The sequence below is a fragment of the Danio rerio genome, chromosome 20 (genome assembly GCF_052040795.2).
Source record: "Danio rerio strain M-AB ecotype USA chromosome 20, GRCz13ab, whole genome shotgun sequence".
In the NCBI taxonomy this organism is placed as follows: domain Eukaryota; kingdom Metazoa; phylum Chordata; class Actinopteri; order Cypriniformes; family Danionidae; genus Danio; species Danio rerio.
The window spans coordinates 51,802,501-51,829,859 of NC_141040.1; the positions used below are offsets into that span (position 1 = coordinate 51,802,501).

The 27,359-nt window shown below is 36.3% G+C and overlaps 1 protein-coding gene across 30 annotated transcripts in view; it reads right to left on the reverse strand.

Moving 5' to 3' along the window:
• tfap2d (transcription factor AP-2 delta (activating enhancer binding protein 2 delta)) overlaps positions 1–27,359 on the reverse strand; it is a 223,076-nt gene that overhangs the window by 84,211 nt on the left and 111,506 nt on the right. For 3 of the 30 annotated variants that reach the window (XM_087297570.1, XM_087297553.1, XM_087297576.1), the window contains exon 3: positions 21,909–21,965. The exons of the other annotated variants lie outside the window; for them this stretch is intronic. The gene's annotated coding sequence lies outside the window, so the exon portion shown is untranslated. The remainder of the gene's footprint in view (positions 1–21,908; positions 21,966–27,359) is intronic. 30 annotated transcript variants of the gene reach the window in all.

The window sequence follows — 27,359 nt, forward strand, 5'->3', positions numbered from 1 at the left end:
AACGACACAGATCACTGCCTATTCACGAGTCCCGCAGAAAAAGTGATTGACAGGTGGTAATTATGTGTGTATCTTGCCTTTATTCATTTACTGTATGATTTGCTTATGGGTAAAACAAAGAAAATACAGGTCAGGTAGTTTAAACGGTAGGCTACAAATAATTAATTCGTCATTAATTAATTATTCATAATCGAAAATGGAATCGAATCGTGCCTTTAGAATCGAAAATGTAATCGAATCGAGGATTTGGAGGATCATGACACCCTTAATGCAGTGCCACTGATTCGATTCAAGACCAGTGACAAGATGATCCCAAGGTTTCCATAATCCTGGACCAGGCCGTATTCTGAGCAGCTGCTGTGGTGGTCATGGAGGAGTGAAGAGCATGAGACTGATTCCTGTGATGCTCCAGGGACAGACAAGTCTCGCTGACGTCCAGCTTCTCCAGTGCCTAGACTGCAGCTCTGCACAAGACGTTTGGTCAGAGGAGAAATGGTCGTGCCCTACTGAGCCTGGTTTCTCTCGAGGTTTTTTAATTGTTCACTTTCACTAATTAGTGAAATTTTTCCCTCGCCGCTGTCGCCACTGGCTTGCATGGTTCGGGACCTGTAGAGCTGCCCATCGATGCATTTGCTCTTCAGTGTTTGGACTCTCAGTAGTGATTATTAAACCACACTGAACAGAGCTAAACTGAACTTAAACACTGAAAACTGAACTACACTGTTTCAATTTACTATGATCTTCTGTGAAGCAGCTTTGACACAATCTACATTGTAAAAGTCCAATACAAATAAAAAATGAATTGAATTTAATTGAATAATATATGTGTGTGTCCTGTGTATATCTATCAGATCAATATAAATATACAGATATATATGTGTATATATAAATGCACACATCCATTTATATTTATACATATATATTTGAGAAAATGTTTATTTATATTTAGATATAAAATATATGTAAATGATACCAATTACATATACATTTAAATATCTATGTAACGAAATAATTTTGTTTCTATGTATGTCTCTGCATCACATATACGTAATAAATATAACACAAACTATATTGTTTAAACAAACTTTTGTTTAGGATGCGATTAATCTTTGCTTAACACTAATATTTATGCACAAAATACATATAGATTTAAAGATTTCATGTTTTATGAAAACTTTTGTAGCAAAATGTGAGATGTGAATCACTAAGTGGCCTTATTCTGGGAGTTTGGAATGTCTGGAATGAGGGTCATGAGAAGGTCAAACACTACACTTCCTTTCTTTGACCTTTGCACTTTAAATGACCCCATTAGAAAAGGATCAGAGAAAGAGTTAAACTAGCTTGCTAGTAATAATAAATGAGGTAAAGATAATGGGTGTAATGTTGTAACATTTAATTTACAGATACACACACACACACTAAACAAATAAATAAATAAATGTATATAAATATCAATGATAGATTAGTTTACGGGTCGGCAAACAAACCTATAAAACAGCGCTGAGGATTATGGGTAATCGCTAATTAGATTCACCCAATTAGCAGCTGTTCAGAGCGGGAAACAGGTGCAAAGCGAGAGGAGAGAGGAAAAGATGGAGGAGGGAGAGAAAGAGAAAGAGTTGCAGAGAAGAAAGGAAGGAGAGGAACAGAATCTGGGAGGTTTTCAAACGCAAACTCCAGAGGGAAGGAAACAATTCAAAGAAACCTGAGATAACAGACATGCAAATCAGGAAACACACACACACACACACACATGCATACACACACACATGGCTTTATAGGCAGTTCTCAGTGTCTAATTAATACATGTGATTTTGAACAAAATATAATGTAAATCATATTAATTTGAGCTCAGCTAACATAAGAAGTTACAGAAAAGGTCATTGAACAATGTTCTCATGGTAATCCCACAGCAGTTACTGTTATAATAGTCAAATAAATGAGATGTGATTCCTCTCCTAGGACTCTTAAATCCATTACCAAAATAAAATTTTAGTTAGCATAGAGAAAAGATCCTAGAAGTACAGCAGAAGTGAAGTACATCTAGATATGAAGAGCTCAGATGCAAAAACCTCTGCCGTCTGAAATTTCCATCAAACAAGAACATTTTTCTCAGCCTCCTTCGTTTATGTTGAGATATTTGAGTTTTAAGAGCAGGAAAAGGACTTATTCTTTGTCATAAAAGTGATATTACTGAACATACACACAGGAGCTTGATAAAAATGCTAATTTTAGAGGAAAACTTCAGATGGCATTTAGAGGTTTTTGCATCTAAACTCTTCAAATAGAGATATCTAAATGTCTTCAAACACATTTAAGTTGGAATTAAAATATCTATTGGGTCCACTTTGTATATTTAATACTTTATATTTATGCAAATTAAATTATATTAATATATGATAATGCATGTAACATTATTAATACTATAAAATCTTAATAAATGACATGATTGACAGATTTCTATTTTTATTTTTATTATATTTTTTATAAAAAAATTATCAACAAATTAACATTATCAACGACTTTACACTATAAAAGAAATTATGGGGTTGAAATTAGGGTAAAATATGGACCAACCAAACAGTTGGGTCAAAAATTTAATTAGCAACAATTGGCCCATCACCAAAAATATATGATATTGTATTGTATTGCATACTGCATTAATTATATATATATATATATATATATATATATATATATATATATATATATATATATATATATATATATATATATATATATATATATATATATATATATGCATCTAAACTCCTCATATACAGATATCTAAATGCCTTTAAACATATTTAAGTAGGAATTAAATATCTTTTGGGTCCACTTTGTATATTTAATACTTTGTTTATGCAAATTAAATGATATTCAATATATGATAATGCATGTGATATTATTAATACTATTAAGTCTTAATAAATGACATAATTGACACATTTATATTATTTTAACAACCAATTGTTAAGCTATATATGTTTTTCAATTATTAGTTTTATATTTTTTACCTTCTTTATCAGCATCACTGTCATTGTTATTAAAAATACATGATTAATAATACTTTAACATTTAGATTTTTTTATTAAAATTTATCAGTAAATTAATATTATCAACAACTACGCACTATAAAAGAAATCATGGGTTAGAAGGTAGGGTGAAATATAGACAAACCAAACAAATTTAATTTGCAACAATTGACCCATCACCAAAAATATCATATATTTTTATATTATATTATATTAATTATATTATATTATATTATATTATATTATATTATATTATATTATATACTCCACTGATTTAATTTATAATTTATATATATATATATATATATATATATATATATATATATATATATATACTTAAATTACATCACAATAATAGCACTCTTCAAGTCAAGAAACAGGGACATAAAATGACAGGCAGGCGGTAAAAGGGGGTAAACAGGGGTAAAGTAAGATGGTAAAAGAAAGAGAGAGGCTGACAGACAGAAAAAGGACAGCGCAGGACGACAGCAGGTATCAGGTGGGGGGAATTATCCTCCATCCCCTAATTGAGGCCCCCTGAGTGAGTGAGTGTGTGTTAGAGTGTGTGAGTGTGTGTGTGACCCTCTGCTCTTTGCCTGAGGCAGTGACTGACCCCGCCCACCCTGGCCACACCCCCTCATTAAAACACTAATCCCTCTATAACACCACATGCTCTCCTGATACACACACACACACACACACACACACACACACACACACACACACACACACTGAGTTATGAATGTTAACAGAAGCATATACCTCAATCAGATCACAATACACACAGCCATTTAAAACACATTTCAGTGAACAAACAAGTGCAATAATTAGATCAATTCTGAGGGTCTTTCTGTAGGAAAAGTGAACTTCAGATCAAAGTCTTATTTATTTTTATTGTAATTGTTAATTGCAGTTTATTTGATTAATTAACTTTGACTTATTATTTTTATTCATTCCCCAAAGCATATTTTACCCATGGTGGCATGGTGTAATTCATGCATTTAAGTTGAAATTCACTTTTTATTACATGAATGTATTACTAATAATAATAATAATACAAAAAATGTCTTAATAAATATTTAATAAAATAATACATTTAATTTTACATTTAATTTAATACATTTAAAAACGTAATAAAATCTTTTAACTATTATTTAAGCTATTAAACACACAAAACACATTCATTCATAACAATATCTTTATAATTAGTAAAGCACCATGTAAAAACTATATAGATTTTATTAATAACAACACTAACAATGATAATACAAAATTGTATTATAGAAAATTATCTTAAAGAAATCCAAAAATGTCAAATGATTTGATTTATAAATACCACAATAAACATTTAATAAAACTATACATTTATGCACCTATTAGAAAAAGCACATTAATCCTTATGAACTCTTAGGGATGTTTTCATCCACTCTGGGGTGATTTTGAGTCTTAATTTGGCCATAACTTTCTCTGTTTCAACTAGCAGAATGATTTTTGCTGACAAATCTTATTTTGACACATTTTGGGAAATAGCTTTGAATTAAAAAAAAAACTCAACAATACACTCTGTGTAAATTTAAAACCATTTTGTTATGTTCGGGATGAAAACTTCCATTGAATTAAACAGCTATAAAAATGTAACAGATTAATATTTTTTCAATTTACTTATTTATTTATTTATTTTGCATAAATTTGTTAATCAACCTCAGTCCTGATCAAAACTGCAAAATTGTAAAAAAAAAAATAAATAAATAAAAATAATTAACTCTTTAATTGCCAAATATATAAATGATGTCACTGATTTTGTGAAAGAAAACACAGAAAATGACATATTTTCAATATAAAACGTAATTGTGGACAGGATTTTTATTTTTTTTTTAAAGTCTTGGACATTTGAAGCAACATTGCCTTTGATGCATCATTTTTGATTGATTTCAATTTTTTATCCCTAATTTACTGTTGGTGGCTGTTTTTGCCCCATTGACTTCTATTATAACCACATTTATTTGATTGCAAAACCTTGACGCCACATAATCATGCATTTTTAAATGTTGCCTTGTTGGAAAGAAGTAAAAGTTGAAATGTTTACTGTTGATCATCAGTTGGCACCATTAACCCTTCATATAGGCCTGTGTGAAAAAAGCTTAGTTTCTGGATTTTATATTAAGTATAACAGCAAATTAAAGTGTGTGTGTGTATGTGTGAGTGTGTGAGAGTGAACTTTACACACCTACCTTGATGTGAAATCGAAAATCTAAATGTGCATCTCAGCTCTCAGAACTACATGGAGTAAATAAAAACAAAGGCTGTGCATTTACACACCATCAAATGTGGTTATAATGGATATCAATGGGGCAAAAACAGCCACCAACAGTAAATTAGGGAGGAACAAATGAAAATCTAACAATGCAACAAAGCCAATGTTGTTACTAATCGTTCACATGTCCAAGACTGATAAAAGGATAAAAAAAATCCAAACCAGTTACTTTTTATATTGAAAATGGGTTATTTTGTGTGTTTTATTCACCAAATCAGTGACAACGTTTGTGAATTTGGCAATTAAAGAGTTAAAATCCTGTAAATTTCCAAACAATTTAGTAGTTTTGATCAGAACTGAAGTTGATTAACAGATTTATGCAACAAAAAAATTTTAAAAAATTTATCTGATGCACTTTTACAGCAGTTTAATTTAGTGGATGTTTTCATCCCGAACAAAGGGTACTTTTTTGGTGCCCAGAGTGTATTATTGAGTTTTAAATTCAAAGCATTTTCTCAAAATATGTATCAAAATAGGATTTGTCCCCCAAAATCATTCTGCAAGCTGAAACAGAGAAAGTTATGACAAAATTAAGACTCAAAATCACCCCAGAGTGCACGAAAACATCCCCAACAGTTTATAAGCAGTTTAATTTAGTGGATGTTTCCATCTTAACATAACAAAAGGGTGGTCAATTTAAACAGTGCACAAGGGTTATTAACAACATTATCCGTATAATTAGTCAAATATTTCAGGCAACAGGCATTCATGATCAGAACAGTGAAAAGTAATGCACTCATAAATATAGATATAGAAAATATCTAATAAACATTATTTAGACAGATAACGAAAATAGTTCAACATAAATAGGATTTGACATGTGTGTGAATGCATATATAAAAGCAGTAATCACCTTGCCAATATAAATATAGCTTTTTTAGCATGTCAATAAAGCTACTTTAATCTTGTGAGAGAGAAAGACTCATGGATAAACAGACCTAAGATCTAAGAAGGCCGAGCAAATCGATTACACACGACAATAACCAGCACCAGATTGTCCGTGTCTCCTAAATGAATCGTGTGTGTGAGTGTGTGTGTGTGTACTCCTGGGCAGGGTATCACTATAGTTCTCTTAGTTTTAATATTCTTGCTCGCAGGCATATGCCACAGCCTCTCTCCTCTCATCGCTATATATATTAATAGCTTTATCTCCCCAACCGAAGAGCGCAAATAAAACACAAATGAAAGAATCCTCATGCATATAAAACACACACGCGCACACACACAGGAGCAAATGCCAGTCAAGGTTATTGGTCTCATTTCCTATTTTCCGCAGCGGATGGAAATTCAAATCTCTGTTTTGCAATAACACCTTCGAATTCAATCCAAACTCCTGCAAACTCAATCAGTTTGTTCGCAGAGACACGTACGAATGCGTTTCGCGGGATACGCCAAACATGGATTTATTGTAAAGTGGGAGTTTGCAGTTTTGTTTGACTGCTTGTTTAGTGTATTACAGGTGCGATCACATGCGCAAAACAGCAATACTGTGAAAATAATCTGACAACTGAGTGACTTTAAAACAATCAAAAAAAAAAAAAAACACAATCTGGGAACATCCTAAAATGAGTGTGTCCAAAATCGCGTACTTGGCAACATGGCTGTGCAATTAATTGAAAATTCAATTTGGCTTCCAACAATTATACAAAAACATTCATCGAAATAATTATTAACCCCTTTCCAGCAGTCCAGTCTCTTCTTTGTTATGAAGAAATAACTTAAAGGTGCAGTTCGTTTGACAGCCAGTGGTTTAAGTAGGTATTGCATGCCTGGTTCAAAACAATGACTGTAAAAAATATGGACGACGCGACAGCCCTTTTTCCCATTGAACGCCTTGAGGGCAAAACGCCTGCTTGACGGGCACAAACTGTCGTAAAAGACTGCTGAAATTGGAGCCTTGACATGCGCAGAAGGACTGTCTGATGGAGCCAGAGGAGGAGCCGCGAAAATGAGCGGAGTCGAGCTTCCAACCAAACGCTTTATGTAAAATCAACCACGCCCCCCAAACTTCGCAGCATGCGGTTGCTGTCATATCAACACAAACGGATGTAATAACGTTAACAAATATGAGGGTTTTATATATTCAATCGCGCCAGCTCCGGACCGCAGCGCATAACCTTCTCGCGGCGTCGCGGGCTGATTCCGGCTCGCATGCGGTAGCGCCGGCTCGCTCGGCCGCCGCATCTGGCTCAATTGACTCGGGCTGGAATCGGGCAGTGAGTCCAGGCATCCGGAGTAGGTCCAGCAGAGGTAGTCAGTTTGAGCTCTGAGGGGTAAGTCTCCGGCAGGCAAGAATCTAGCTGGAACTGGCCCGAGTGTATTTTGCTATCTGGGTGGTTAGGCATGTATCAGCAAACTAATAAAGCCCGAAAAAAGCTCTGACCTTAGCGAATAAACAGTGTTCCACCAGGATCATGTATGTCAGAAACTGTAGTTTACTGCTGAACTCATTTTGTCATGGTAAAATAACACAGAAATCGAATAATAACATTTCAGTCTCCTGCCGAAGCTCAGACGCGCTGCTTTGAGAAACTGTCAATCACAACTGTCAATCACGATGACACGCCCAGCATTAAATTACTGCTAAAAACAAACTGTTTACAAAAATGAAGATCTGCACCTATTTCAGCACAATAACCAGTGCCTTAATCGACCAGAACCATCTTTCGGGTGATTTTATTGCAAGTGTAATATTTTTTTTTATTTGGGCTCAAGTCTCCTTCATTAACACGGAGGAGGCGGGCTTTATGACTTGTACTGCAGCCAGCCCCCAAGGGGCGATCTAACGGCCGAGACCTTCACTCAAACGCAGGCTTGCGGCACACTTGGTTCAAAACACATGCAAGCGCAGGTTGCCAGATTGACGACATCAACAGAAGTGGCACATGATAGAAGGAATATTTTCTTTATACATTTTGTCCTACCACCGGGAATTTATATTTTAGAAGCAGCTTCTAATTATTGCAACAGGATAAACTGACAATGGTCACCCTCAGGTACACCTCATGTGCTTTATTCAGTGTTAAATGCTAATAATGTGCGTTTGAATGGCATTTTACACAACATTTACTGCCATACTGAAAGCAGCAGCAGATCTTGAAAAGAAACTGTTTGAAATTGAACTGTGACAAACCAACACATATCAGTGTTTCAGCATGTCCATTTAAAGGGCCATGAAACCCCCTCCTTTCAGCAGGGTGTTTTCACACCTCTACTTTGGAAAAAGTCAGAAAAGTGGGCGTGTCCAGCTCTGTTTAGGGAGGAGTGTCGGAGGAAGAAAAGAGGCTTGGTATGGGAGTGTCTATCTGGGCGCGCTGAATTTCAGCGTCAGAACACACACCCACAGCGGACAATGTGACTGTGTTTACATGGACATCAGTAGTCGAATTATTTGCCAAATTATTAAATGGTGGACTTTAACTGCAGTTTGGCTCTTTCATTCAGGGAATTCATTAATGTCCCTCCCGACAAACGTGATATTTGATTCGAGGCGCTGCTCTAAGCGTGTATTTTTCATGCAATGTTTGATACCGCACGGCGAATGAGAGAAAAAAAAAACTCAGCATTTCCCGGAAACTTAGATACACACGGCAGGTAGCGTCAGAAAGCCGCGTGTGTTATTCCGGTCACGAAATCCAACACGAGGTTATAGTTTGGTTGTAACTGTTAGTGCTAAATATTGCACTCGGTGCAATAGTTTGTTTGATACGAATAAAATACGAACTGAATAAACAGAGCACTGGTCGCTCACTTACCAAATCTGTAGAGACAGAACAATCACCAGCAACTAGAGCCGCGTCTTTATTTAGAGGAGACTACAAGCGAATCTGGATCTCAGCGTTTGCAGATGAGAACAGCTCTCAGGTAAACAATAATCCTCCTTAGACACGTAAGTTATTGTTGTCGAGCGTCGCGTACACTGTTAATCCACACGTAACTCTGAGCTCTCACAGAGAGAAAATGAAAACGAAACTTAACTGCAGCAAACTATAAAAGCAACACTTCACGCTTGTTTTGAAAACACAACGTGGCGTCTTTGCCGTCTACACTCTGAAAGTAATGAATATTAATGAAGTTGCACAATAGAGCGCGCTGATTGGTTTGAACCAAGCTTTACTCATGCATTAATGCAACACACTGTAAGACGTAATAAGACTCACTCTGGCACAGACGCCCAGTCTGCACGCTGGAATACAACGCTATTATGTCATGACCGTGACGCAGCTTCAAAAATTAGTTTCAAACCGGAAGTACGAATTTGCTTGAAATAACGCAAAAACAACCAATTTACACTTTTTAGTGAAATATAGGTGTCCTAATAGTGTTTTTAGCAGTGTGGGACTCATATACGACTGTCAACAGCTCAAAAAATGTGTCTTGGTGTTTCGTGACCCTTTAATAATGTTAAAGAGGTTTAATATGTATTAATTATATTATAAATCCTATAAACCTATTGTGTGCTTCTGAATCACTGTATTAAAATTTCTGTCCTGTTTAGTCTGGCCAAATTGGCTTAACACTGCAAATCTAGTCACGTATCGTGTTGTTAGGACTAGGGCTGCACGATTCTGGCAAAAATGTGAATCACGATTTATTTTGCTAAAAATCAAGATCACGATTATCTCATGATTCTGTAAATGTATAATAAAGGTTATTTTGATTAGGCTATTATTATTGTTAATTCTCAAACATCTGGTAAAATAACAATATTAATATCAGGCCTATGTGTAGCTCTACTGTTGCTTAAAATGCTAAACATTGTATAGTCATTATGGTGGACTTGAACAGACTTTTAATATTTCCTGTTTGTTAATTCACAGTAAAATGATGCCATCAGAATACAACTATTCATAATTATAAAGTTGAATTATCGTGTTTAAGACAAGTGCTTGTCATATGTCATTGACAACATTATTAGACCATTTGTTTTCACTGGTAAAATTTGAATTTTGTCATAATCAGATTCCTTCTTCGAGCCTCGGTTGGGTCAGTTGGCATTTATGTGGGGAGTTTGCATGTTCTTCCCGCGTTCGCGTGGGTTTCCTCCGGGTGCTCCGGTTTCCCCCAGAGTCCAAAGACATGTGGTATAGGTGAATTGGGTAGGCTAAATTGTTCAGTGTATGTGTGTGAATGAGAATGTATGGGAGTTTCCCAGTGATGGGTTGCAGCTGGAAGGCAATCAGCTGCATAAAACATATGCTGGATAAGTTGGCGGTTGATTCCACTGTGTGTGTTTGTGCGTGCGTGTGTGTGTGTGTGTATATATATATATATATATATATATATACATATATATATATATATATATATATATATATACATATATATATATATATATATATATATATATATATATATATATATATACACACATATGTATATATATATATATATATATATATATACACACACACACACACACACACACACACACACACACACACACACACACACACACACACAGACATACTGTATGTAAAGAAATAACTTTTATTTTGGAATAAATCACAATTTATCTGCCCAGCACTAATATTTTTTTAAACTGATAAGAAGACTATTTTGTTATACTGTAAGAAAACTTGTTATTGCAACACTCACCAACATCGCATTTTATCCCAGTACTGTACAATCCTAATTTACCACTTTAAAAAAATACTTGATGAACTTATTCGTAATTTTGCTAGTTTTTTTAATGTATTTTTGACAATGGTCCGAAATAAAAGCAAAGGCGGTAGTTTACTTAATATAACACAAAAGCATTTAATTTTTTTTTAAGTTTTACAAACACACCCAATTGGCAAACCAAAACACATAAAGAGAAGACAAAATCTCATTCTCTTTGGCGCAGATACAAACATACTGAGTGTTTATTTGAGCACGGTGTGTATGTGTGTGTGTGTGTATGTGTGTTCAGAGTTTGGTATCCCACAGTGCATCAGTCTTTGTTCTGCTGCCCTACTGCAGTGCTGCCCAGAACAGCAGCCCAGATAATTGAGAATCTGCACAACAAACCTCTTTAACACCTGATTTAAAGCTTTCCTAGGCTCTACTGAAATACCCTATTAAAAAGATCAGTAAAAACGGATCTTTATATACCTTAAATATCGCATTGTTGCTCCTGGACAGCAATGATATTTGAAGGAGAGCAATTAAAATGTGCTCAAGCCTCCTGTTGATTTTTCCTCTTGGAAATCAAGGAATGAATCTTTCATATCCTCTATAGATTTCACAAATGATTCAAACACAAATGTATTAGACTGTGTGTAGATTTGCTAAGATGTGGAAATCAGTATATGAGCTTAAACATGTCTCTCAATAGACCACATTGTCTGAGCTGTTCAAATTCACTGCATTGTCCCCACCATATGTCAAATAGTGTGTCCTTTTTACATATCACAATAAAGATCTGAGAGAAAACTGATACTAATTATAGAAATCTTTAAGTGAGATACACAAACGAACTAGAAAATGTCACAGATGTGATATAAACTCAAATATTTGTCATTGAATTCCATCAACTTAATAATGCCATTCAAATTAATTTAAGATTTCTGTATTGTTGCAATGTCTATATGTGTTTCTGTAATTAATGCTGATATATAATGTGAAGCTGACTGATTTTGAAAGAAACCAGACCTGATTTTGTAATGGCATGCAGTTCACCTTCTGGACTTTTCATTTTCAGTCAGCCAGCTCAAGAGCTTCCGGTGAACTGTCTCTCCATCACCATGTTTAAGATCTGATTTCTTTAAAAATCTGTCATTTTCACTGCCTGATGGATCTACGATATAAAGTGGGTCTCAGAATGTATAAGAAGCACTGCATTAAACTAATTTGTTTAGCACCATGTCTTTAAAATATGCACATTTTTGTTACTCCAGTATTTTTAATAGAATTTCTGCGCTAGTCTGCTGCTCCTGACGGTGTTTTAGTTTACACGGTTTTTCATCTCATTTTATGCTTGACAACTAAATGAAAGCTTAAGTCTGTGTAACTGATTGTATTTTAATTACATTACAACATCAATGCTCCCAAAGGAACCTTGTGAAATTTAAATGAAGTTTTATAAACTAATTTCGAGAGGAACACGTTATGATTGATTGCTGCTAGTCTCACTTTAATAATCATTGCTGGTCCAATCAGATATCATTGCTAGACCAATCAGATGAATTCTAGCCTCCAATAAATAAACCATTCATCCTACCTTCCTTATCTTTGTTTTTGAAGGATCCCCCATCCACCCAATCTCCCCCTTTCCCATTCAATTCAATTAATCTTTATTCCCATAGCATTTTTACAATGTAGATTGTGTCAAAGATGCTGAACATAGAAGATTATAGTAAATTGATTATAGTAAATTTTACCAGGGGGAGCTTGCGAAAATCAACTTGCTCTTAGACCCCCTGGGCTTAAGTATCTCCGAGCTCAAGCTTCTCTCTCATTGGCTGAAAAACACTAGGGGCTCTATTTTAACAATCTAAGCGCAAAGTCTAAAGCGCATGCTGCAAAAGCATTAGGGCATGTCTGAATCCACTTTTGCTATATTAAGGATGGAAAAATAGAGTTTGCGCCGCAGTGCATGGTCTAACAGGGGTGTGCTAATTCTCTTAATGAGTTATGTGTGTGTTTTAGAGATCAAGCCCAAAAAATAACCCGATCCTACCCGAGCCCGTATACCTTGTGTCCAACCTGACCCAGTCAGACACATTAACTATAATTATGACCCATGAGCCCAATTAAAACTTTTTAAGTTACTATTAAGTTACTGTTTTAACTATTTTTTAATACATGGGCCGTTATAACAGACATTCGCAACTACAATTCTGAGTTGTTTAAACTACAGAAGTGTACATTTATCTTACCTCGCTTTCAGGGGCATGCTTGGAGAAATAACAAAATAGGACATTGAAGGCTGACTATCATCCTTTCTGCATACCGGTCAACCCTCCTGTTTTTTACCATTCAATCCCGATATCAACCCGATTAAGTATTTTCCCGTATTTCTGCCATATTTTTAATATTCTCATGAAAAGTGAAAGTAGCCTCAAAGAGCCAATCAGAAATGTTATGTAGCCTAATAGCAAGAGTTGTTCAAGAGAATTATGCTTCGTTTCATTTCGCCTTGAAACCACGTTGAAATTATTATAAAAATGGCTGCATTCACTATGCAACCTCTGAATCAGTCAATTCTAGCGGATCGGGTCAAGTCTGGGCTCAGGCTCGGGCAGAGAATCTAAACTCTAGTGTGTTTTGAGCATAATGTGCATTTGAACCAATCAGAGTGTCATCTCTCATTCTCTTCAAGAGGCAGATGTGTCGCACCATGGTGCATTTGCTATATACATGGCAGACTTTGTAAGTAGAATAACTAAACGCTTCACTGACGAGAAAACAGTTAAGCAGACCATCTGCAGCGCAAGGATAAAGAATGAGCCTCCTCCATTCAGCCTCTTTACATTCACTTTTACTCTTTACTCCTAAACTTTCATGGAGTAAGGAAACGGTGTTGTACACACTCCACTGAAGACATCCATAAGCCTACATAAAATTAATTAAATGAGACTACACATAATTTCGGTTGTTAAGTACAAAGATTTGTTACAAAACTATTTCTAAAATCAGTTCTAATCTACCGGCAAACGAAGAAATTAAGAATAATAATGAAGTGTGGTCAAAAAACTATTTTCAAACACCTTTATACTATATATGGTGATGCAGACGTCTCCAAAACCCGACAGGTGGACAAATCTAAACTTGTTTTTATTAAAACAAATATAAATAAGTATATACTAAATGCTACTATTACCACTAATGATAATAACATTATACAAATGCAAATTGTCATGAATAAACTGACTACCACAGAGCTGGATTACAAAGCATGGCATGGAGGAATTGGTTATTATATTTTAATGTAGAAAATAATTTTGTTTAACTTCTTAATCCTTAAATTTTTTTTAAAGATTTAATTCATTTTTTACAGATAATTGTGTATTGCTGTACATCCTGTGTGTATTAAGCAATGTGTGTGCGTTTTGGACCCATAAAGGTGCATAACTAACACGCTTTTTAATTTGCAAAAACTCTGCGCCATTGACTTTAGAGCAGAGAGAGAGAGAGTTTTAATTTTATTGCCATTTCAGCGTCTATGGCTATGTCATGGCAAAAAAAAAAAAAATAGATCAAGTAAAAGTATTCTAACAATTAAAAGTCATCAACAGCAATAAATAATGTACAAGGTAAAATATATAAATAATAATAACAATGATAATATATAAGATAAAAATCTAAAACAGTTTTTTAAGATTTCCTTTTGATAAAAAATCTACAACTTTAGATGGATTCACGTTTAAAAATATTTCCTTTAAAGTCTCTCCAGATAAATATTGTTTTCTGATAACATTAAAAATGGGGCATTCCACAAGAATATGTTTAACTGTTTGGTTTCTGTTGCAATAAAGGCATTTTGGTGGTGCTTCTCCTTTGAGTAAATGTTCATGTGTGAGTCTCGTGTGTCCAATGCGGCATCTTCTATACACAATCTCATCGTGTCTTGACTTAAAAAATAAATTGGATTTTTTTCCTATTTCAGGTTTATTTTCTGGGCGACTTTAGAGCAGCTGTTGGTTGGTCAATGGTGCGCTCTATATCAGTTGCCTCAAAATAGCAATGCGCCAACGATGTGCCTTAACGCACCTCTATTTTAGACTAGCACGCTCATGAGCGCACAAAGTGGCACAAATGGATTTGCTGTTTAAACAACGTGGCGCAAAACGTGAAAATGAAACCTTCGAAAATTAATCACACCCTACACACTTTGCGCCGGGAGTATGATAGCGCTCTAGCTGTACATTAACAGGTCAGTAATGTGGGACTGGTTATGGACTTTAATATCTCAGCTCTTCTCTGCTGTGGCCGGCCGGTTCTCTCTGAAGTGTTAGATGAAGGCGTTTGTCTGGAGGCTGGGTGAGGTACAGCCGGCGCGTGTGTGTAAGAGTCACTCACACACAGCTCTTCTCAGCCATTCTGACAGGTACAGACGCTCCGTCCGGCTTTAAAGGGAATGCCAAACGAGCCTCTGACAGGAGGCCTATTCCGTCTGTAAGCATGAGTGTGTGTGTGTATATGTGTGTGTGTGTGTGAGGGAAGGAGGGGGAACCTGCAGGGCAACACAAATACTGACAGCCAGATCAACCAATCAAATCAGACCTCCCCTGATCCTCTCAGCCAACCCACGGGCACGATGGTTTGCAAAAGCCCCGCCTCCATATATGATTTATGCAAATTAGAGTACTGATTAACCCAGCAATGCATGGCTGTCTGTCAGCACAAATTCTGGAGCAACACACACACATATTCAGTCGCTCTCCGTGACATGCCATCAAGGCCTGTCCGATCAACAAGAAACAATGGAGGCAGCAGTAATTGGGAGACCAGCGCTGTGTGTATGTGTGTGTGAGAGATGCACTGTGTAACTCCTGTGTGTCTCTTCAAAGCTCAGGCGTGTTGTTGAGTAGCATTAGCTGCCTCTCAGAGCGCTTTTAACACAGAGCGAGGGATGACAGGCCTGCCACAGGAGGAGGGAGAGAAAAACGGGTAAACATGCGTATGCAGCAAAACAACAGTTACCTGAACAGCGAGATCTGAGCCAGCGCATGCACATTCACACACATACATAAGCGAGGCAGAGGAACATGTTGCTCGCTGCCAGGTTGTATGTGTGTGTGCGGTTTTTTATACACAGATATTTACTGTTTCTATTGTAGTGCTGTTTTTCTATATCTAGGGGTTGTGATGATCAATCAATCACATACCGTATAAACAGATAGACATAATACACCATCAATATAATGATCATGCAGTAACAATGAGTCATTTTAATGTAACGGAATAGAAATCTATTATGCAGGGCTCGAAATTGAGACCGTTTTGGTCACATATGCGCCCGAAAATGTATCTATGTGACCTAGATAAAAATAACGGAATGCCCCCCAATTATAAGTCAGACAAAAGCATCTGCTTAATCACCAAATGTAAATTTAGAATGCATTAAATTGATAAAAAGTGGCAGTAAAGATGTTACAAGAGATTAAAAAAAATGAATGACCCAGTAAAAATAAGTTAAATCAGCTTATATTACTGGGCTGCTTAATGCTTGATTCTGATTGGCTGATGAACATTTTAAGGCAGGGATGTCAAACTGCACAGTTTAGTTCCATCCCTGCTTCAACACACTTACCTGTAGGTTTCAAGCAAGCCTGAAGGACCTAATTAATTTAAGCAGGTGTGTTTAATTGGCGTTGGAACTAAACTGTGCAGAGCTGCGGCCCTCCAGGATCTGAGCTTGACAGCTGTGTACTAAGGTGTGCAATTATTTTCAGATAAATATACAGCTTATATAGTGTCATGCATGTTTTGACTGCATTAGGTAACTGTTTCATATCAATACGATGAACGATTTCAGTTTTTTCACAGCTACAACTGACAAAAATCTCAACAGAAGGCTACGGATGAGGTGTAAGAACTTACACCTCCTACACGCAGGAGCACTTTGGGCACAAAAACATGACAAATGTGTCAAATACAATATCTGAACTGTGGCTTTAGGTGTGGTAATCACAGTAAAAGCAGAATAATGAACTGTTTTCATATCCTGGGTTGTGATCTGATAAGTAAAACATGCTGGAATAGTTGGCGATTCATTCCGTTGTGGTGACCCCTGAAATGAGAGTCTAAGCCAAAGGAAAATGAATGAATGAACTCTGGTCTGTTTAGTTATTAGAAAAGAATACACTTATTTCACGTTGTTGTCACAACACCACATTGGTTGTCCATTACTATATATTTTTCCAGAAGTTTATAAGTATATAAAAATATATCCATTTTTTGCTTATTCTATATTTTAAATATTTTTTTTAAATACGCAAAAACATGCAAGGATAGTTTATGTACAGTATATAGCACATTTTATACACAATGGTAATTCAAAATGCTTTACATAAACAATAATAAAAGAAACACGCATAATAAATAAAATCAGCAAAGAATAAAAAGAGATTAAAGTGTGTTAAAAAAGGAATAACAAAGAAAAGGAGGATAATATCGTTGACATGGTGGCTCAGTGGGTAGCACTGTCGCCTCACAGCAAGAAGGTCGCTGGTTCGAATCCTGGCTGGGCTGGTTGGCTTTTCTGTATGGAGTTCCTTGCATGGGTTTCCTCCGGGTGCTCCGGTTTCCCCCACAGTCCAAAGATATGCGCTATAGGTGAATTGAATAAACTAATTTCGCCGTAGTGTATGTGTATGAATGAGAATATATGGGTGTTTCCCAGTAATGGGTTGCAGCTGGAACAGTAGGTGGTTCATTCCACTGTGGGGACCCCTGGTTAATAAAGGGACTAAGCCGAAGGAAAATGAATGAATGAAAGACATAATATTGCGATGTGTCTTTAAAGACAATGTAAAGCTCAATATCTCAAAACCACACACAGAACTTTATAATTCCAAAGTGGCAAGGTTTTTTTATCTATATTTTTAGCTAAACATATACCTATATAAAATGTTTTTTGGTCTTTAAAATATCTATGAATACTGTAAAAAAAAACAACAACATCAAAAATAATCATTAAGTGCAGCCAGTTCACCTCAGGCTGTTCAGAATCGAGATATTATTGTGCACTTGGGTGTCATTTCACATCATGTCCCAAATGTTGGGATTGGATCTAGTTCTTAAACATTATATTTCATCTGGTTTACAGCCGGGCCGATCAAACTATAACCAACCGAACAGATTTTGATCAGATACAGGAAAAGGGAAATCAGATTTTTTTTGCAGCCTGACTGCCAACGGAACTTTCAAAGATGTGATGTTATGATCCCTGCAAACTTTGGCAAATCCAGCAAGTAGGTCTTCCTCAGAAGCGTCTCGTTTTAGCAACCTGACAACTTTTCCAGACGGACTGATGTAAACCTTCACTTGGGCGAATCAGCCAATCAGATTAAAGTTTGCGATTGATATTTTTGCATGCAATACACATCAGTCGGTACACAGGCATCTCCTTACCATGTGACAGAGCAGTGGATCAGGTATATGCCATAACTGTCCTCTCTTTCAGTTCTGCAGACTGAGAAACACACACACACACACACACACACACAATGCTGTGAGGCCGCTGGCAGTGCGCTCTGGTTGGATTAACCGTGGGATTTGTTCCCTGTAGCTGAAGTCAAACAGAGGAAACTCTCCTACATTACGCTTTTAATTAGAATCATCTTCTTACACGGCTCAGAGACAAATGGGCTCACACACTAATAACCCACACACAGAGCATTAAGTAACATTGAGCTAAATAATTAAAAGTTAATACTATCATTGTAGACATAACACACTCTATAAAATTGGTCCGACTGCCTGCCCTTGCACTAAAACCTGAAGTGATTAATGACACCATTGTTTTCTAGGTTTGCTGCATATACACACTACACATGCTGGGTTGTTTAACCAAAATTTGATAAAATATGGACCAGCCTAACTGTCGGGGTAAAAATGTAATTTTTGTCCATATTTGACCCAACTTTGGGTTACAACAAGCCAGCATTTTTAGTGTGTATAGACACACTGCATACAACAATTTTCTTCTCATACATATTTTGTGTTTCTAGTCCAAAAATTTATTATAAATATGATATTAAAATTATATTATCCAGTCCAAAAATTCTTAAATCGAAAAGCGTTGTCTAGACAAGCAAAATTAAGTGATTTTTTTTCTTGATACATGAAAAAAAAAATCCATCTGACTGCCCGTCCTGACACTATCAGTTAAAAACAAAACCTGAACTGAATAACAGCACTGTTTGCTGCTTTAAAGCTGAAATTTATTGGTTTATTATTTCAAGAATAAACTAAACTTTTCAGCTCATGACCCCCAAAACCACAATTCCAGTGACCTCCACTATCCTCGGAGGTACAAACATCACACAAAACAATGCACACACACCAGTAGGAGCTATATAAACGATCATATTGACAACACAACATTTTTTTATAGTCATTTTTCATTTGTTTAATTTGATATTAACTTCACTTAATGAGAATAGTGGGTACAATGTTTACAGCACAAAACTATTCTTGGTTTAATTTTGGAGGCCGGCACTTGGAAAATGTCCTCTATGTTCAGTCGTGGCCTTTATTTTTTTAATGTACAAGAGTGCTATAAATGTGTTAAAGTTTAACATTGTGCCCTAAAATCAATCTGCTGCAACTAACACTACTGCTGTGTCATTAATCTAGCGTAATAACCCCAGGGGTCGCAATCCAAGGGAAAAAAGAATTGAAAGTCTAAGAGCTTTTTATTTGCATCTTGTTTTTCTATGTAACTGTTAAATAACATTTTTTCTTCTGCAGGTTATGGATAAAATATGGTAATGCTAATAGTTTATTAACATATATGATATTTTTAGAAATCACCATGTGACCCCCGCAAGGGGTTCAGACCCTTCAGTTAAAGTGAACTGATTTAAGCTCAATAACAACATTATTGTCTTCTCCAGAGCTTCTTATACACACTAAAACAATACTGTATGTTGTCTTAACCCAAATTTGGTTAAATATGGACCAACCCATCTGTTGGGCTAAAAATGTAATTAGATCTAAATGTTAAGTACAGCTGAACTGAACTTCTGCTTCACAGAAGAATATGAATTTGCATTGTATGTGATGATTTCTTTTTCTTTTTGAAACAACTGACTTGAAAAATAAATTTGGGTCCAAAGTGGGATTTTTGCAGCGAAGCTATTTAAGATCAAATCTTGGTTCTTAAAATTAAAATAATTTTTCAGTAAAAAAATTCCAAAAAGATTTAATTTATTTTTTATTTTGAAAAGGTAAAAGAACCATTTTGCACTTTAAAGGAGCTTGGAAAGATTTGTTCTTCAAGGAACCATTGATTCCAATAAACAATCTTTATTTGCACTCTCAATAAAATGCTGTGTTGAAGTAACCCAAAATTGGGTCAAATATGAAAAATATTGTTTTAAATTAAATTTAAATGACACTTCCCAATGGTTGAGTTTCTCCATAAATTACCTAAATTTGGGTTACAACAGGGGTGTCAAACTCCTGGAGGGCAGCATCCCTTCACAATTTAGTTTCAACCCTGCTCCAACACACTAACCTGTAGATAAGTGGTTCCCAACAGGGGGGTCCCGGCCCACAAGGGGGCCTCAGCGTGCTCTGTTGGGGGTTGCGTCTTATTTTTAAAAATTCTTAGCATTGGACAATTAGGAGGAATGATCATGTTGCCTTTGTTAATTTTATCCCCTAGTTCAGTGGTCCTTAATCACCGGTCCGTGGATCAATTGGTACCGGGCCGCACAACAAGTCATTAATTATTTCTGTTTTATTTATTGTCCGAGTCTGAACGATCTTTTATTTTAATAAGTGTTTTATTTTGAAAAATGACTGTATTCTCTCGCTTACATCTTGGTCAATTGAGCAACCAAATTTAACCCACAATCTATCAAAATAAGTAAGAAACAGACAAGAAACAAAATAAGTAAGAAACTTTGGAAAGTTTCTTTGCTAAGGGGAAAGGCCCAGAGAACGACCCACGAAATGCCAAGGTATGGATTCGCAACCCATTTGTCAACTGATGGAGATCCCGAATGACGGCGGCTTTTTAGGAGGCCATTCACATATCGTGTATTTCTAGAGTTTGTGCGCACAAGCAGCGTGAGGTGCTTGCGCCAATGAATCCTGCGAGCGCACAGTAAGTCATGTGACGAATTGACCCATCAGCTTTTTTTCTCCCAGTGTACATCTTCTATGTATTTTCCCTCAGTGTTTATAAGATTTACAGTTTTTCTTAGTTGCTTTGGCAGATTTCTTAGAGATGAACTGAAATTCTCAAAACTACCTTTCGCGTTCGCGTGGGTTTCCTCCGGGAGCTCCGGTTTTCCCCACAGTCCAAAAACATGCGATACAGGTTGATTGATCCATCAGCTTCAGCTTGTAGGGAATATTCACATTTCGGTAAGACTACCAAACACAGAACACAAAACACTGCTGTGCTTTGTAATGTTCTCCATTAATACAACCTGTATCAGAGTTACAGCAATGTTTTGTCAGCTTGTCATCCTCTGAGAAAACGGTTGATGGTCGACTAGCAACCTTCAACCTACGAAACACCATTACAGGAAACTTATGAGAGATAAACAATATCATTAAATGTGGAGGGGGGCCTTACAATATTTTCCAGGGGAAAAGGGGGTTTCAGGCAAAAAAGTTTGGGAACCACTGCTGTAGATTTCAACAATTTCAACAATTAATCTGATCAGGTGTGTTTAATTAGGGTTAAAGCTAAACTCTGCAGGGATGAAGTCCTTCAGGAACTGAGTTTGACACCTCTAGGTTAACAACCTACCACTTTTTGTGTGTATGGAGACTAAATGCTTGTTTCTAGAATTCAAATATCTAAAAATTCATAAAACGAAAAGCCTTTTCTAGACGAGCAAAAAATATTGGCTGTTTCTCAATAGTAAGAAGGCAAAGAATGAACTTACATTCTCATGGAGATCGTTCTTGCCAGGTTATCCCAGAAGAACGAACTCAGGAGACCACTAGAACACAGAACACAGAACACATCCTGTGAGAAATAACATGCAGCGTTCCTACTGATGGTCACTGACCTTCACGTATTTTTTAACAAAGAATTATTTAAACATTACAGCATTCATACAATGATTTATTGATGTCCTCCTTTTCAATATATATAACATGCACAAAAACCTTACAAATATATTTTGCACAATACAAATAAAACAGATTTTAATACGAATTTCAGCAAATAAATTAATGTGTTTATGCCTTAATTAATATTCTCATATTACTGTTTACTTTCACCGACTCATTTAGGGAAACAAGATAAATAAGTAATATCTCTGAACACTAATGATAAATCTATATAGAATGATGCACTTCCCACCTTCTTTCTTCAGCCGCAATGACTTCTGGGACTACTCAAGCAAGTTTTGCGCTCAAAGTCTGCATTGATGCATCCTCGATTTCAAGAACACATCGGGGAACTTTCACTTTCTTGAGTTTTGCAACTGAACTTTGGCGGTAGATGACGTTACACAAGACCACAAGGATATCATATTGAGAAACAGACATTGTCTTGTTTAAAGAAATAAAATGGCACAATTAAGTGAGGTTTTCTTAACACAAGCAAAATAATCTAGTTTCTCCTTTTAACATTAGATAATTTTGCTTTTGAAAAAAACTCACTTAATTTTGGCCTATTATTTCCTAAAATAAGACAATAGTTTTTGCTTGTGTAGAAAATGCTTTATGATTTAAGAATTATTTGAATCAGAAACAAGACATTTTTATGGCAAATGCAGAAACTTAGTTTATATTTGCTCTAAAGAAAACACAGCCAAAAAGAAGTTTACGAAATGCATGCAGGACACGTTTTTCCTCAACCAACTGAACCGAAGCGAACAAAACTGCACCTATTTATGCCGCTCGATTGTGTCAACTCTTCACTAACAGATTTTTAGCCAAAGCAGGTGAAACCCAAAATGTGGTCATTGTGCCGCATGAGCCGTTGTGTGGGTTTGGTGGGTTCCTGTGGCTTTGAGACGGGAGCGCGCCTGCCATTCCAAACTCTCCTCTGGAACAACGCATTCTGTTTGAAGTGCTGATCCCTGCTTCACCTGCGAGATCAATACGCTCCCGTTCAAAGCCAGATCGGCTTCATACAGCACCAGATCTTTATTAATTTATAGAAACTTCTTGAAACTTTCTCTAAAGGGAAGCCAGAAAAAAACAGAGAAGGAAGAGAAAGAGAGCGAGAGAGAGAGAGAGAGAGAGAAAGAGGAAAAAAAAAAAAAAAGAAGAAACCAGCATGGAGAGGTGATTAACTCAGAGATGCCTTTGACGGACAGCGAGGTCATGTGATCAGACTCGTGCAGGCCTTAACGAGAAAGACTGAATATTTAAATAAGCGTGCATGAAAATCATTTTTTGCCAGAACTTGGCTTGGAATTATGGATCAGGGACAAAGCCAAAGAATTAATTTAACTAAATGTGTTTATTTCTTAGGGGCGATATTTGCCTAAAAAGAACATAATTAGCATGAACTGAATTTACAAAGTTTCTTTAAGGTAAGGGGTTGCAAACAATTTATATGGGCTGGATTTAAACTAAAAAGTTAAGTTGAACATTACTAAATTGAATGTGTTTGTTTAAATTCAGCCCATATTAATTGTTTGACAAACTTACCTTTTGTAAATCCAATGAATCCTTTTTTTAGAGTGGTTCCATGCAAAAAAAAACCTTCAAAATGCATGGAAACTTCTGATTACACAAAACTAATTCTTATTTAGACCATTTTAATGTGTACATGTCATCGACCCATCTACATTTTCTGCTCGTCAGTCGTCACTATTTCATAACTGTAATGAGGCAATTCAATCACAACTTAATGTTAAAACAGCTATCATGGGATTATTTATCAATTATGTAGCTTTTTTGGACTCTTGGAAGCTATCGAAATCAAAAATGTAAACAGGAAATATGCTGGGACCATTGTTTTGTTAACATCCCTCAAAATGGCCAATGTATTTTAGGTTTTCTAAAAAATAATCATTCAGTAAATCATTTATTCTTGTGTGAAAAACATTTTCAAAATCTCAAGCACAGGTGTCAAATCCAGTTCCTGGAGAGCCACAGCTCTGCACAGTTTAGCTTTAACCCTAATTAAACACACCTGATCAAATGAATTGATGCTTCAGGCTTGTTTGAAACCTGCATGTAAGTGCAATAGTACCTGGACACAGCCTTTATGATGCAAGCTGAGATTGCATCACTCAGCGATGCATGTCAGACACGATGCACTCAATGGAGTGAGTGACGTCACTGTGCTGGGTAGGGTTAGGTGAGCGCATCAAAAAGCATCGGATGCAGCTCAAATTGCACTGCACCAGGACTGCATCCAGTCCTCTCTCGGTAAGTGTGTTGAGGCAGGGCTGCAGCCCTCCAGGAACTGGATTTGACACATATGATCTAAAGAAAAAAAAATTTTTAAATTCAACTCCTAAAAATAAAGGTTTCAACACTTTTGCAGCCGTATTGTAGAACCACTATTTTGGGTTTTTTAAAGAAACTTTAAGTAAAGATTTCCAATTGAATTTTTTCATTTCTAATAAAGATTTCTGATGTATTTTCTGATTTCTCAGTTGCTTTGGTACATTTCCCAGAAAATAACTAAATTCTCAAAACTACCTGTTCAATGTTCACATCATTTAGTATGTTTACATGGACACCAATAATCCAATTTTAATACGATTAGGACAATACTCTGATTAAGAGTCTACCATGTGAACAGAGATTTTTTATTAACAATCTGATTAAATTCATAAGGCTCATTAAGGTCATAAGGGTCATAAAGCTCAGTGGGTAGCGCTATTGCCTAACAGCAAGAAGGTCGCTGGTTTGAGCCTCGGCTGGGTCAGTTGGCATTTCTGTGTGGAGTTTGCAGGTTCTCCCTGTGTTCGCGTGGGTTTCCTCCGGATGCTTCGGGTTTCCCCCACAGTCCAAAGACATGCGATACAGGTGAACTGGGTAGGCTAAATTGTCCGTAGTGTATGAGTGTGAATGAGTGTGTATGGATGTTTCCCAGAGATGGGTAGCAGCTGGAAGGGCATCCGCTATAGATAAGTTGGCAGTTTAATATTTAATTAAAAATTAATAAAGGAACTAGGCCGAAAAAAAATGAATGAACACCAGAAATTACATAAAACTCCGGAGGAAACGTGGATAGCGCGTTGATGCAATGACGTTAATTGACGTATGTGCTATAACATGTAAAACGAGATCATGAAAGGTACATTTAATTAGGCAAGTTATTGTATAACGATGTTTTGTCTTTTAAAAAATTAAAAACTGCTTTTATTCTAGCCGAAATAAAACAAATAAGACTTTTGCTCTGTTAAACATAATTTGGAAAATATTTAAAAAAAGAAAAAAATCAAAGAGAGGCTAATAATTCTGGCTTCAACTGTACAGACATAGTTTACATCAGAACATCCCTCCAGAGTACACTGTTATATTGACAACAAGACTAGGTAACTTGACTGCATTATACATATGCTGACTGAACACAAACCTAATAGATCGCTCAGATCTTTAGGATTATTCATTCATTCATTTTCTTGTCGGCTTAGTCCCTTTATTAATCCAGGGGTCGCCACAGCGGAATGAACCGCCAACTTATCCAGCAAGTTTTTACGCAGCAGATGCCCTTCCAGCCGCAACCCATCTCTGGGAAACATCCACACACACATTCACACACACACTCATACACTACGGACAATTTAGCCTACCCAATTCACCTGTACCACATGTCTTTGGACTGTGGGGGAAGCCGGAGTACCCGGAGGAAACCCACGCGAAGGCAGGGAGAACATGCAAACTCCACACAGAAATGCCAACCGAGCCGAAGTTCGAACCAGCGACCTTCTTGCTGTGAGGCGACAGCACTACCTACTGGGCCACTGCCTCACCCTCTTTAGGATCATATAAATTAGAAATTCCAAGAGTTCAGTCAAAGCAGGGTGAATCTGCCTTCAGCGACTAACAGCGCCCCCGCTGCTGGAATCAGCTTCCAGAAATGATCAGATGTGCTCCAACATAAGGCACATTCACATCAAGACTGAAGCACATCTGTTTACCTGTGCCTTTATTGAATGAGCGCTGTGCTACGTCCCACAGATCACACTATTCAGTCTTCTTCCTTTTCATTCTTTTATAACCTGTTTAACACATTTTAATTTGTTTTAATGATTTTTATTTCTTTAATCATTTTTATTTTCTTATTTCTTTTATTCCTGTTTATGTAACTCGTTTACCCACAGTTTCAATTTACTATAATCTTCTATGTTAGGCTGCTTTGACACAATCTACATTGTAAAAGCACTATAGAAAAAAAGATGAATTGAATTGAATTGAATTAAAGCACCATTGCATATAAAATGTGCTACATTAATAAACTTGCCTTGTGTCATCTCTGCGAAAAATTGAGTAATTTGTTTCATTTAACATTTATTTTTAGAAGTTTAAATAAACTTCAGAAGCATTTTCAATTTTGCAGTGGGTTGGTATTTAGCAAGTAGGACTTTAAGGTTTTAAGTAGGACAGTTTCTCCATGTAAACACAGACAGCAATTGCTTTAAATGGCATACTGTATGACGTAATTTTAGCATTTACAGATAATAATCTGACTTTATGCCATCTTAATGGGAATCAGTCTATATTATTCCTCCACCGGCCAGGAGAAAATTCCCAGCTGAATTATCTGTGGATCGGCAGGTAATTCAGTCAGGAGCGGTAATTGAATTTCTGCCTGAATCGCCAACTCTGTGTTAACATGGAAGAAGCTGGGCCAAAAAGTCATTTTAGAAATCTTTTTTTTTTTGACCACTACTAAACGCCGTAGGGCTGCTATCTGACATTTGTGCAGGTAATGAGCATTTGGGATTTTAAATACAGGCCTAATTTCCTAAATTATCATTCCCTTATAGATATACTGACCAAGAAACATGGCTGACATGGAAACTTTACAGACTTACAAGAGCATATTTTCATATAACCGGCATATTAAGGAAATACATCAAACACTAAACGCTTTCGTCCACAGATTTAACAACATAATAATGACCAATCATGTTTTCAACATTTATAATTTGGATAAATGAGCAGAGTAGCAAACTGTGACGTCAAAACACCTTATGCATATGAAGGAAACCCGTAAAGGTTTGTAAAGACGTGAGGCATTTTGGTTGTAGTGTCTCTTTAACTTCTTATTTTTTAACCCTAATTTTCAGAGCTGTGATTTTATAGCCCAATTTGGATGCATTTCAAGGCCTCTGTGAATGTTTGAGCGAGAGAGAAAAGTGCAACAGAGAGAGAGCGAGAGAGAGAGAGAAATACGAGTGTGCGCAGCGCTGGAG